A 15,064-nucleotide genomic window follows, 5' to 3' on the forward strand; every position below is an offset into this window, starting at 1 on the left:
ATCACACAGTGATCTATCATCAAATACTACCTGTAGAGGCGCCTGGGTGGCTCAGGTGGTTGAGTGTCCGACTCTTGATTTCAACTCAGGTCATGAGCTCACGGTTTGTGAGACCAAGCCCCGTGTTGGGCTCCGTGCTGAGTGTGGAGCCTGCTTGGGATTCTCTCTCTCCCTCTTCCCCTCTCCCCATCACACACTCTTCCTTTCTCTAAAATAAAATAAAATAAAAATATTATTTGTAAAGACCCGTCAGCTGACAGGTCCATGAGACCTCTTTCAATTTTGATGAAAGCCAAAAATTGGAAACCACCAGAGTTGGAAAAGGATTTGTTACCCATCATTAAAGTCATTTGCTCTCTCCACTTCTGGAAAATAGACTAAGAAGGATTTATTTTATCAAGCCTCGTTATTAAACATTTGCTAATAAAATATTTTAACAAAAATGTCATCACAAGCATGCCTTCTGTTAATTTGGTCAACCACTGGATCAACAGACTTTACTCATTGCTTTGGGGCGTCTCCCAGGGTTTGGAAAGCCCTTCCTTTGGGGTGTCCCAGAGTGGCTTTGCTGAGGTCTCTCAGGTGAATTTGGCACAGGAAAGTGAGTGCCCCAGGGCCAGGAGTCCGATGGGGGGCTTGAACTCATGAAGCATGAGATCATGACCTGAGCCAAAGTCAGACACTTAACGGACTGAATCACCCAGGTGCCCCCCCATCTCTTCCGTGTCTCAACAGCATCCATTTTTGTCCCTTTTTCCCTGAGTGCTTTTGTCCTGATAGAGACTGTCATTTCATGCCTCCAAGGCTGGTTTTTCTGCCTCTAGTCTCATTTCTCTCTCTCACCCTGCAGACTATTGTCGGAGTAACTGTTCTGCATTGCAGATGTGATTGCATTGCACCACCTCCCCCCAGGGATGCAGGGCACTGTGATGGTGACTGCCACCCCCTTTGCCAGCAGAGTCAAGATTTCATCCCGTCCTCTGTCAGCCGGGGGCCTCCAGGACCCCTCGACTCCCATTTCCAGCCCCAGGGGACAGGTCTTGATTGGTCAGGCCAATCAAGTAAATATTCTTGCTAATCCTTGATTTGGGAAATGGCGTATGAACTTGAGGGGTGAAAGGAAACTGGCTGGAATGGGGGAGATTCTGGAATAGGATTCTCAGTTTTGAAAAGGGGACAAAAAAGAGAGAGGTCATTCTTTTCTGCCTCTGGATGCTGTGTGAGGATGCGGTGCCGGCAGCCGCCGCAACCGTTTTGTGTTCATGAGCAACACACATGATGGAGATGGAGTAGGAAACAGGTGAGAAGATCCTGGGTCTTGGGATGACGCTGAGCGTATTGTACCCTTAATCTGGGCTCCCAGTTGGAGGAGTTACTCCATTTTGTTATCGGTTCAACCTCCAGAATCAACTTTTTCTGTTACTTGCCCCAAAAAGCATCCTGAGTGCCTCGCCACTGAATAGCGAATGAATTCTAAGTGACTTCATACAGCGAAAAAGTGTTTTCATCGTGTATCCTGTTTTACCCCCCACAACACTGTCCCCCACCCCTCGTCTTCCCCTCCGTGCTCTGGCGTATCATACCCTGTCCATCCCTACGGATTATCCCTTTCTTCACAGTCTCTCCGGTGAGCAATGTCCCCTCCTTCCCCACCTGGCAAAGTCTTTCTCATTTTTCAAGGTGATTCTCCAGCACCCCCTTGTCTTCAATGCCAGTCTTTCACCCCTTCTCCAGGTAAGAGAGACCTTCTCTTCCTGTGGCCCCACTTCTCCCTCTCTCTTCCTTTGCCCTCTCCCCCTTGTCCCTACCTCTCTGTTTTAGGACCAGCCTCAGCCCAGGCATTTAGATTTTTGCACGCCCCCCCCCCCCCCCGCTTCCCATCCGCCTTCTCCAGTAGACTGAGTTCCTTCAGAGCAAAGACCACCTCTGCCTCAGTTCTGCTGCTCCCGGGGGGGGGGGGGGGGGGTGGGTCATGGCAGTGCCCAGAGTGGCACAGTCACGCGATGAATATTTGTCGCAGGGGATTTATGTGGAAAACTTGGAGGACAGCCCAAGAAGCAGCAACCATGTCCAGACGGCCGTGAGGGAAGGAGGTCTGGAACGCCGGGGCGAGGCACGAGTGTGCAGGCACTCGCACATGTTGGCCGCCATCCGGGTTTCTCTGTTGAGGGAACTCATGAAAGGGTGTCTGTGTGGACAGTACCAGTGTCAACAGGCAGGTGAATGTGGGCCTGTGTGAGTGCAGTCTTCTGTGTCAGGATGTGTGAAAGGGAGTGTTTGTTCATGCGACTGGGGCCGTCTGTGAGGCTGTTTGGAGTGCAGCTTGGAGGGCTGAGTCACAAGTGTGGCAGGAACATATGCAAAATTTGCACATCACTCAAGAGTGTGGTCAGCCTAAGATCTTCTAAAGCTGTCTCTGCCATCTTATAAGTCCTAGTTCCCAGTTGTCTGATTAGCTCATTCCCATGCACCTTGCCCAAATTTTCCACATCCTTTCCAAATTATCTGAATTTAATGAGGCGAAATGTCCTTATTACCTATCATATATATAACCCTGCTGTTTAAAAATATGTAATAAGGGGCGCCTGGGTGGCTCAGTAGGTTAAACGTCCAGCTCTCGACTTCGGCTCAGGTCATGATCTCACAGTTCATGGGTTGGAGCCCCACGTCGGGCTCTGTGCTGGGAGTGCAGAGACTGCTTGGGTTCTCTCCCTCTCCCTCTCTCTCCATCCCTCCCCTGCTCGTGTGCTGTCTTTCTCTCTCAAAAATAAATCAATAAACAAACAAACTTTAAAAAATAAATAAAAATATGTAATGAGCAAATGGGAATAATCTGAGGGTCTCCCAAGGGTCTCCCTTTCTAGTACTTTAGGAAATTTGTATCTTCTGGGTGACAGAAGATACGTGAGTGTTTTTGCTTTTGTTGTTTTTGTTTGGAGCAAGGTTTCTGGTCCCATCAGAGAAAAGAGGAACCAACACAAGATTAGGGGTCCAGGGGTCACCCTAACTGAAGCTGATCTGAGGCACCCCTTTTCCCTAGCAATATCCTTGTTATAGTTGTTATTGATTTTGGGGTGATTTTCTTTGTTTTTAGTGGCAACGTAGGCCTCATCTTTAAGATCTTTGGTAAGTGAAGTCTGAATAGGTTTCTCAACAAACAATACAAACAGGAAAAAATATACCCAACACTCTTATTTCATCTTCAAGACCACCCCATGGAGCCCCATCTCATAAATGAAGAAACGGAGGTCTAGAGATGTTGACTGACCCTCATGGTGTGTAAATAATGGAGCTAGGATTTCACCTCTGGCCTGAGGGGGTCCTTAAGGGAATCCCCGAGGAAAACCGAGGGCTGTTCTGTTTTTGTTTTGGTTCTTTGGTCCTGTTGTTGGTCTGGGAAATGCTCACAGACCAGGAAATGCGTGTTTAAGACCAAGAGGAGATTGTTTCTTTAGAGGGTGAGCTGTGCCTCCAGTGACCAGAGCCCCAGGACTGAATCACAAAGCTCCCAGAGTCAGTGCTGAGCTGTGTGCAGGACGGACTGGAGCAGCGGTGGAGTTAATGCAGGGGCCCAGCCAAGGGTGGGTGGGACTTCATCCAGGTGGCCCTTTCTAGGTCTTTCCAAGTGCAGAGAAGCGATTTCTGTCAGATTACTATGGTTGGGTGTATACTCCTTTCTAGTACTTCAGGAAATTTGGGTGTGTTTTCTTTTTTCATGTGAAAATTTGTTTGTTTTTATTTTTTAAGATATTGGTAAGATACACATAATGGAGAAGTTACCTTCACCATTACGTAAACGTTACCATGAAAGTCTTAACCATTAGGCTTAACCAAATCTACACCCATCACCACCATCCATGCGCAGACCTCTCTTCGCCTTCCCAAACTGAAACTGTGTCGCCATTAAACACTAACTCCCCATCCTCCCTCCCTCCAGGCCCTGGCCACCGCCATTCTGCTTTCTGTCTCTGTGTCCCTCATATGGGTGCAATCATACAATATATGTCCTTTTGTGACCGGTGGATCTTCCCTGGCATAGTGTCCTCATGGTGCATCTATGCTCTAGCATGAGTCAGGATTTCCTTCCTTTTTAAGGCTGAATAATATTCCATTGTATGTGTAAACGTTCTGTTTATCCGTTCATTTCTTGATGAACACAGTTGCTTCTGCCTTTGGCTACTGTAAGTAATGCTGCCGTGAACATAGGTGTGTAGGTATCTCTTGGAGACTTTGTTTTCAATTCTTTCAGGTATCTACCCAGATGTGGAACTGCTGGGTTGGATTAGCGCATTTTTAAAAATTTATTTATTTAAATTCAACTTAATTAACATACAGTGCAGTCTTGGTTTCAGGAGTAGAACCCAGTGATTCATCACTTACATACAACACCCAGTGCTCATCCCAGCAAGTGCCTTCCTTAATGCCCATCACCCATTTAGTTCATCCCCCACCTCCCTCCAGCAACTCTCAGTTCATTCTCTGTATTTAAGAGTCTCTCTCTCTCTTTTTTTTAAAGTTTATTTACTTATTAAGAAAGAAAGAGAGAAAGAGGGGGAGGGGCAGAGAGAGAGAGAGAATCCTAAGCAGGCTTTGCACCATCAGCCCAGAGCCCAATGCAGGGCTCGAACTCATGAACTGTGAGATCGTGACCTGAGCCAAAACCAAGAGTTGGATGCTTAACTGATTGAGCCACCCAGGCGCCCCTGTATTTAAGAGTCTCTTATGGTTTGCCTCCCTCTCTGTTTTATCTTTTTTTTTTCCTTTCCCTTCTGCTGTGTTCATCTGTTGTGTTTCTTAAATTCCACCTATCAGTGAAATCGCATAATTTGGCTCATTTCGTTTAGCATAATACACTGTAGTTCCATCCACTTTGTTGCAAATGGCAAAATTTCATTCTTTTTGATCACCGAGTAGTATTCCTAAGACAGTGTGGTACTGGCACAAAAACAGACACATAGATCAGTGGAACAGAATGGAGAACCTAGAAATGGACCCGCGGTCCATTTTTTAAATTTTTTTATTGTTTTTTTTAAACTTTTTTTTTTTTTTTTTTTTTTTTTTGAGACAGGGAGAGACAGAGCATGCACAGGGGAGGGTCAGAGAGAGGGAGACACAGAATCTGAAACAGGCTCCAGGCTCTGAGCTGTCAGCACAGAGCCCGACGCGGGGCTCGAACTCACGGACCGCGAGATCGTGACCTGAGCCGAAGTCGGCCGCTTAACCGACTGAGCCACCCAGGCACCCCTATTGTTTTTTTTAATTTACATCCAAGTTAGTCAGCATATAATGCAATGATGATTTCAGGAGTAGAATCCACTGATTCATCCCCTACACATAACACCCAGTGCTCATCCCAAGAAGTGTCTTCCTTAATGCCCCTTGCCCGTTTGGGCCATTCCCCCACCCACAAACCCTGCAGCAACCCTCATTTTGTTCCCTATATTTAAGAGTTGCTTATGTTTTGTCTCCCTCCCTGCTTTTATACTATTTTTGCTTCCCTTGTGTTCATCTGTTTTGTATCCTAAATTGCACATATGAGTGAAGTCATATGATACTTGCCTTTCTCTGACTGATGTCACTTAGTATAATATCCTCTAGTTCCATCCATGTTGTCGCAAATGGCAAGATTTCATTCTTTTTGATTGCCGAGTAATACTCCGTTGTGTATGTGTATATATATATATACACACCACATCTTCTTTATCTATTCATCCATTGATGGACATTTGGGCTCTTTCCATACTTGGGCTGTTGTTGATAGTGCTGCTATAAACATGGGTGTGTGTGTGCCCCTTCGAAACAGCATCCCTGTATCCATTGGATAAATACCTAGTAGTGCAGTTGCTGGGTCATAGGGTAGTTCTATTTTTAATTTTTTGAGGAACCTCCATACTGTTCTCCAGAGTGGTTGCACCAGCTTGCATTCCCACCAACAATGCAAAAGAGATTCTCTTTCTCTGCATCCTCACCAATGTCTGTTGTTGCCTGAGTTGCTAATGTTAGCCATTCTGACAGGTGTGAGGTGATACCTCATTGTAGTTTTGATTTGTATTTCCCTGATGATTAGTGCACAGTGCATTTTTTAAATGCAAGTTTATTTTTTTTAAGTTTCTTTATTTTAGTAACCTCTATACCCAACGTGGGGCTCAAACTCAAAACCCTAAAATCAAGAGTTGCATGCTCTTCCAAATGGGCCAGCCAGGTGCCCTTGGGTCAGCATTTTTAATAGAGATGTGTTTCCAAGTAGACAAACTGTCCTAGCTACAGCTACTTTGGTCAGCTCTTCCCTGCCCTTGTCTCACATAATCCATACCTTATGTCCCCCAACCTTCATCCCCCACGCCCTGACACACTTGATTGGGACTGCTTCTACGGCTAACATTATTTAAGGGAGAAGCTGATAATGCTGAAAAATGATCAGATCAGGGCAGTTCTCTGTCGTTGAGAGTCTGTTTCTTGGTTTATCGCTCTCTCTTTTTTTCCTTTGCTCATTTGTTTTGTTTCTTAAAATCCACATACAAGTGAAATCGTATGGTATTTGTCTTTCTCCGACCTAATTCGCTTAGCTAGCATTATACTCTCTAGCTCCAACCATGTTGTTGCAAATGGCAATATTTTATTCTTTTCTATGGTTGAATAACATTCCATTGTGTGTGTGTATGTGTCTCTGTGTGTGTATATACACACATACATATAAATATATATACATATATGTGTGTGTATATGTATATATAGGTATATGTATACCTTCTTTATCCACTCATCAATCGATGAACGCTTGGGGTGCTTCCATAATTTGGCCACTGTAAATAATGCTACAATAAACATAGAGGTGCATGTATCCCTTTGAATTAGTGTTTTTGTACTTTTTAGGTAAATACCTTGTACTGCAGTTACTGGATCATAGGACAGTTCCATTTAAAAAAAATTTTTTTTAACGTTTATTTATTTTTGAGAGACAGAGACGGAGCATGAGTGGAGGAAGGGCAGAGACAGAGGGAGACAGAATCTGAAGCAGGCTCCAGGCTCCGAGGTGCCAGGACAGAGCCCGATGCAGGCCTCGAACTCACAGTGAGATCATGACCTGAGCTGAAGTCAGTTGCTCAACCGACTGAGCCATCCAGGTGCCCCAGGACAATTCCATTTTTAACTTTTTGAGGAACCTCCATACTGTCTTCCATAGCGGCTACACCAGTTTGCATTCCTACCAACGGCCCAAGGGGGTTCCTTTTTCCCCACATCCTCGCCAACACTTGCTGTTTCTTGTATTTTTTTATTTTCACCATTCGGAGGTGCTATCTCATTGTAGTTTAATTTGCATTTTCTTGATGAGTGATGTTGAGCATCTTATCATGTGTCTGTTGGACAGCTGGATGTCTTCTTTGGAGAAATGTCTGTTCATTTCTTCTGCCTGTTTTTAAATTGGATTATTCTTTGGGTGTTGAGTTATAGAAGTTCTTCGTGTATATGTGTGTGTGTGTGTGTGTGTGTGTGTACACACACACACACACATATATATATATATATACACATATATATATTATTTTTTTGCTTAATTTTTATTTTTGAGAGAGAGAGAGCACAAGCAGGGGAGGGGCAAAGAGAGAGGGAGACACAGAATCTAAAGCAGGCTCCAGGCTCTGGCTGTCAGCACAGAGCCCAATGCGGGGCTTGAACCCACAAAGTGTGAGATCATGACCTGAGCTGAAATTGGACACTCAACCAACTGAGCCACCCAGGCGCCTCTCTTCATATATTTTGGATACTAGCCCTTTGTCAGAGATGTCATTTGCAAATATTGTCTCTGTAGGTTGCCTTTTAGTTTTGTTGATTATTTCTTTCACTGTGCAGAAGCTTTTTATTTTGATGGAGTCCCTATAGTTTATTTTTGCTTTTATTTCCCTTGCCTCAAGATACATATCTAGAAAAATGTTGTTATGGCAAAGGTCAGAGACATTACTGCCCGAGCTGCCTTCTGGGATTTTAATGGTTTCTTGTTTCACATTTAGGTCTTTCATTCATTTTGAGTTTATTTTTGTGTATGGTGTAAGAAAGTGGTCCCATTTCATTTTTTTCCCATGTTTCTGTCCAGTTTTCCCAACACCATTCATTGAAGAGAATGTCTTTTTCTCATTCATATACTTTCCTGCTTTATCAAAGATTAATTGACCATATAATTGTGGGTTTATTCCTGGGTTTTCTGTTCTGTGCCATTGATCTATGTGTCTGTTTTTGTGTCAGTACCACACTGTTTTGATTACTACAGCTTTGTAATATAACTTGAAGTCTGAAATTGTGATGCCTCCAGTTTCGCTTTTCTTTTCCCAAATTGCTTTGGCTACCTGGGGTCTTCTGTGGTTCCATGTAAGTTTTATGATTGTGTGTTCTAGTTTTGTGAGAAACGCTGCTGCTATTTGCATGGGGGTTGCAAGGAATCTGGGACTTAAGCTGAGATTTTCACCATCTGACTGCTCTGTTTGGGGGGAGACCTAAACTCAGAACTGGTGGTGAAAGCCCATTTCCAGCATCACTGGGACTCAGGAGAAGCTGGTCTGTGGGGAGAGATGATGAAGCAGCTTCCGGAGGAGACCTAGGTTCCCTGAAGCACTAGGCCCCTGGCCGACTCTGTAGAGGTCACGGACTGGCCCGAGACCCTTATCGTAAAGGTCCCACTGTGCTCCCACTGGTTCCTGCAACCAGTTCACTCAACCAAGTGTGCATGCCCAACTCAAGCAGATTTGGGGTATAATGATTTGTTTCTGTAATAGTATCTGCTCTTTTCAGTAGGACCAAAACACCTGCAGACCTCTTTGCTTATTAGCCCGATGAAATACATTGTGGTCTTACTACCAAGAGTAATTTGCAAGCGTTTCTAAAAACTAATTTTCAATTACAGTAATACATGAATATATTCTCTTTATAGAAATTAAACTATTATAGAAATTTCAAGGTCATAAGTATTGTTAGGGGTTTTTAATTCTCATTTCTTGGTTAGCAATTTTTAAATTGCAGACACATGTATCAGCCCAGAGGCCCATTTGAGCTCAGGACTTAATAGCCCAGAGGGACTCGAGTTCCTTGAAGTCAGAAAGCATGTCCTCATCATCTTTATCTTTACACACAGCATATACCTGACTCACAAAAAGTGCACAGATTAGAGGGGCCAGGATGGTTCAGTCAGTTAAGCGTCTGGCTCTTGCTTTGGCTCAGGTCATGGGTTTGAGCCCCACGTCAGGCTCTGTACTGACAGCACGGAGCCTGCTTGGGATTCTCTCTCTGTCTCTCTGTCTCTCTCTCTCTCTCTCTCTCTCTCTCCCCCTCTCTCCCTCTCTCTCTCCCTCTCTGTCCCTCCCCTGCTCGTGTTCTCTCTTTCTCACTCTCTCCCAATCTCTCTCTCTCTCAAAATAAATAAACTTTAAAAAAATGTGCACAGAGTATTGATAACTGAATGAATGAGTGAAATCAGGCAATTGGACTACATGATCCATAAGACCCTCTCTTTTATGTTCTGTGTATTCTGATTCTATAAACTGCTCACTTGCCCAAAATTGCTCATCAGCAGATTGCTGGACAGTTTCTGTGTGTGTGGTAGAATCCCTTTACAACAGCAACTTCCATAACATGATCAACATCCACATAAAAGATTACTCACCATCTACCTCTGTTACATTTCAAGAAATACAAGTTGAATTGTAGTGTGGCTGAAATTTTAGGAAAATGTAGTGAAAACATTCACTAAAAATGTATAAATGATCTTTTAATGCATTATTCCAATGATGAGGCAAAGACTCGGCAGGCCAACTACTGGGGTTCAAATCCTGGCTCACCACTTGCTAGCTGTGTGATCTTAGGCAAGTCACTTAACCTCTCTGCGCCTGAGTTATCTCATGGGTAAAACTGGGATGATGACGATGGTGTTTTGCCTGTAGAGTCGTTGCGAGAATTAAAAGCATCCATGCAAGTTGAGTGCACACAGCAGTGCTGGTCATATAGTAAGGCATGATGCAAGTGTTTGCTACTACTGTTCCTAGTTAAAGGAGAAATGGAAATTATTCAAACATAATCGACTGCCCAGGCACCCCCATACCTGGTGCACACTGCAGTCTCAGAGGCTGGCTTCTCCAGCAAATGCCTGAAGGGCCAGAAACTCAACCCAGAAGGGCAGGGTGTCCCTACCTTGGGAGAAGGGAAAGACTCAGCAGTTAAATTAATTGCTCACCTTTCCTCCCATGGCAGTGACTCCAGGGAGCCTTTGTGTAAATGCCCTGTGACAACCAACAGGCTCTTTTGTTGTGACAGTGTCACACCGGCCACCTGGCATTCACTCCCTCCCCTTTCCTGCCTCACGCCCCTTCCCTCACTCTTGTCTCCTGGGATTTCACTCTCCTGCAAAGAGTTGGGCCATACGCTTCTGCCTCCAGCCCTGAAGTTTAAGGAATTAGGGCCCAGAGAGACATTTCCCTGTGGCAGATCTTCAAGTTTCACTGAGGAAACGAAACCACAATCCCTGATTTTCTTTGCAACTGTGAGGAAAGGGCATCAGCTAGTATGCTGAGTGTGGTGTGATAGAAAATGCCTGGGCTGGGAATCAGAACTACTCCACTGGCCTGGCTTACCTCTTGCACAAATCAACTAAGTTACTTTTCAGAGAACGTATTACCAGAAAAAGGAGCAACATACATTTGACCTCCCTGGCTTACGTTTATGAGGGCCAATACGCATTAATCACAACTAGCACTTACTGGGCACTTGGTATTGCATCGACAAGCCGGATTGCTTTATTTTGAAAGATGGGTCTCGCATCTGGGGGGCACCTGGGGAGCTCAGTTGGTTAAGTGTCTGACTCTTGATGACTCTTGACTTCAGGTCAGGTCATGATCTTGCAGTTCGTGAGTTCAAGCCCCACATCGGGCCCTGTGCTGACAGCATGGAGCCTGCTTGGGAATCTGTCTCCCTCTCTCTGCCCCCCCTCACCCCCCCTCTTGCTCTCTTTCTCTCTCAAATAAAACTTTAAAAAATTAAAAAAAAAAAAAGATGGGTCTTATCACTTCCAGTTTTCAAATGAACACTGTAAGACCCAGAGAGGTTAAGTAATTGACCCAAAGTCACACAGCTCATTAGTATCAGAGCCAGGAATTAAATGCAGGTTTATCTGACCTCCAAGCTCATCAACTTTCCATGGTACTCTTCTGCTTGTCCGAGGAACAAAATGCATGGGAAAAGATGTCAAACTCCATAATAAGAATGTACGAATAAATGAATAGTGAAAGGTACTCTGGGAGTTGAAGACCCTGCCAACCACATTTATTCTCAGAAAGGCCATGTTCTTTGAGGCATTTTGCTCAGGAAATAAGACACAAAAATCAGGGACTTTGGAAGACAAAAGTTATTTCTATCCTCTTGGCCCCAACTCCTCCTTTCTCCTAGAAGTATCTCCAAACCATCCTTGCCATAATGTTTTCAAATTGTCTCAGGCCACTAACAAAGATTGGCTCTCTAAGCTGAAAGAGGCATAAATGATATCAAGAAATACCAATTCTGCCAAGAAATAAAAGAATCTGGATGCTGGAAAAATAAAGACATGTATTAAAACTATAACCATGTTTGGAAGTAGGCTACCAAAGAGAACAGAAACAAGGCTGAAGCTTCATTGTCTCCCTGAAAGTTTCAAGGTGTATATTACGGGCTGATGTGTTTCCCCAAATTCCTAACCCCCGGTAGCTCCGAATGTGACTGTATTTGGAGATAGGGTCACTAACGAGGCAATTAGGGTTAAATAAAATCGTTGGGGTGGGCCATAATCCAGTGTGACTGGTGTCCTTGTAAGAAGACATCAGGACACAGACACACAGAAGGAAGGAGCTCGTGAAGACACATGAAGACACAGGGAGAAGACGGCCAGCTACAAGCCAAGGAGAGAGGCCTCAGAAGAAACAGCCCTCCCTGCACCTTGATCTCAGCCTTCTAGGCTCCGGAACTAGGAGGCTGTGTAATTAGGCTGCTCCTTTGGGGTACTTGTGAGGGCGGCCAGAGCATAACAACACAGTGTGTGTCATCAACAAGGCTACCGGGCTCCATACTCGGTGACCACAGTCAAGAGCAAGAAATCCATTTTGCATCATGACCCAAGTTACACACACACATGTGGGTTTTTTTAATGTTTGTCTTTTAGAGAGGGATAGAAGGAGAGCGTGAGCACATGAGTGGGGGAAGGGGAGAGAGAGAGGGACAGAGAACCCGAAGCAGGCTTAGTGCTGCAGCAGAGAGCCCGATGCAGGACTTGAACTCATGAACAGTGAGATCATGACCTGAGCCGAAGTCGACGCTTCACCGACTGAGCCACCCAGGCACCCCCTACACATGCACGTTTAAAACTGAAACACTGCTTTCTCTTACCTTATGCTGTGGTCTCTGATTTTGTCTTCTCTGTTTTTTCATTCTGTTCTTTTTTATTCTTTTATTTAGAAATTGAGGGTGTGACCTACAGAAGTACTGACAGTGACCCTGGAATGGGTCACCACTGCAGCCCAAGGAGCGCCGCACCAGGCCAGAGCTGCTGAGGGCCACAGCGTGCTTCCTGGGTGACGGGTGATGAGCCTGTGTCACATGAGGGCTGAGACAGGCCCGAGAGAGTCAGTCAGGACACAGCCCTTCCCTTCATGGAGTTCAGAATGGGTTTTACCTTTCCCATGCAGGCAAGCTATGAAATCCAGATGTGTGGGGGCAAGCTGGACGGGTGTTGTAGCAGACGATGACATTTGGTCTGTCTGCTTCCTTTTTTTTTATGTTTACTTATTTTTGAGAGAAAGAGAGAGACAGAGTGCAAGCGGGGAGGGTAGAGAGAGAGGGAGACAGAGAATCCAAAGCAGGCTCCAGGCTCCGAGCTGTCAGCACAGAGCCTGACGTGGGGCTTGAACCCACAGACTGTGAGATCATGACCTGAACCGAAGTCGGATGCCCAACCAGCCGAGCCACCCAGGCGCCCCGGTCTGTCTGCTTTCTTTTTGCAACCTGATCTTGCTTTGAGGCTGTCCCACCCCCCTTTGATGTGTGTGTGGTCTTAGTGTAAGTGGTAATATCCCAAAGCACAGAACCAGATAGACCCATGTTCTGTCTGTTTCCACCTCTGTCCCCAGGGCTTTGATTGCAGAGCAGGGGCCCCAGAGACGGGGGCGCAGGGGGCCCATCCATCACCATAACCACTGGCGCAGCCTGTCCCTTTGTACTGTGCTCTTTTCCGCTGCACACCCGGCCCCCCAGCCACACGGCATTTCCGTAAGCCCTGGAGAGCCTGCTCACGCAATTTCCCATGGTTGGGGCTCAGTTCCTGCTGTTGGCAACCAAGATTTCGGATGGATATATAACATGGATATTTAAGCGGAGTCCTTGAGTACCGTAGATCAGTATCTCCCACGCATGTCACAGCAACTGCTGTCTGGGCTAAAAGTTACACACCAAAGTCTTCACACGGTGTTGCAGAGTTAATCTAGATTAGCAACTGGCCACACCAAGGAAAAAAAACTGCCTTATACTGGGCAGGGCTGGGCTCCTAGCACCTTCTTGTTTGTCTTGAAGAAACAGCGAGGTGTGCTGAAGTATCACCTCACTGTGTCAGGTGCTTTCTGCCAAGGTACAAGGTACAAAGCACTTCTTTGCTTTAGTAAATGTACATCTTCATCCAACGCAGGGCAGGCAGACAAGAGCTCCATGGTCAAATCTGGCAGACTGCCTATTTTCGTAAATAGAGTTTCATTAGATCATAGCCCCCCTGTCCATTTATGTGTTTTCTCTGGCTGCCTTCCTGATGTAACAGCAGGGCTGAGTAGTTGCAACAGAGACAGTATAGCCTGAGAAGCAGAAAATATTCACTATCTGGCTCTTGGAAGAAAAGGATCACTGGCCCCCAACCTAGGGCAGAAATCCCCAAACCAACCAAGAGAAAGTTTGTATTCTTGAGTGTCCAGTTTCCAGTTCGCTCACAATTTCTTTCTGTTCATTTGCGTATACACACACACACACACACACACACACACACAGTACATAAATGTATGTATGTAAGTTCCAGGTATACAGCTCTATAATTCGACATCTGTATACACTACAGTGTGATCACCGTTACAGATCAAGTTACCATCCATCACCATACAGTTGGCCTCCTTCACACCATTTTGTCTACTCGCCACCCCCCTTCTCCTCTGGTACCCACTAGTCTGTTCTCTGTATCTTTGAATGTTTTTTTTTTTTTTTTTTTTTTTTTTAGATTCCACATGACTGAAATATGGTATTTGTCTTTCTCTGACTTATTTTACTTAACATCATACTCTCAAGTTCCATCTATGTTGTCACAAGTGGTAAGATTTCGTTCCTTTCCAGGAGTGAGTAATATTCCATTATATAAATATATCATGTCTTCTTTATCTGTTCATCTATTGATGAACACTTAGGTTGTTTCCATATCTTGGCTATTGTAAATAATGTTGTTGTGAACATAAAGGTAGATACCTTTATAAATTAATGTTTTTATATTCTTTGGATGAATATCCAGAAGTGGAATAGGTGGGTCATGTGGTAGTTTTGTTTTTAAGTTTTTTGAGGAGCCACCATAGTGTTTTCCATGGTGGCTGCACACTTTACAATCCCATCAGCAGTGCGCAAGGTTCCCTTTTCTTCACATCCTCACCAACACTTGTTATTTCTCGTCTTTTTTATAATAGCCATTCTAAATAATGTTTTTATTTATTTTTGAGAGACAGAGCATGAGTGGGGGAGGGGCAGAGAGAGAGGGAGACACAGAATCTGAGGCAGGCTCCAGGCTCTGAGCTGTCAGCACAGAGCCTGACGTGGGGCTCGAACTCACGAACCGTGAGATCATGACCTGAGCCGAAGTCAGACACTTAACTGACTGAGCCACCCAGGCGCCCCTATAATAGCCATTCTAACAGGTGTTAGATGATACCTCAATTGTGGTTCTGATTTGCATTTCCCTAATAATTACTGATGTTGTGCATCTTTTCTTTTTTTTTTTTTTTTTTAATTTTTTTAACGTTTATTTATTTTTGAGACA

The sequence above is a fragment of the Panthera leo genome, chromosome B4 (genome assembly GCF_018350215.1).
Source record: "Panthera leo isolate Ple1 chromosome B4, P.leo_Ple1_pat1.1, whole genome shotgun sequence".
NCBI lineage: Eukaryota > Metazoa > Chordata > Mammalia > Carnivora > Felidae > Panthera > Panthera leo.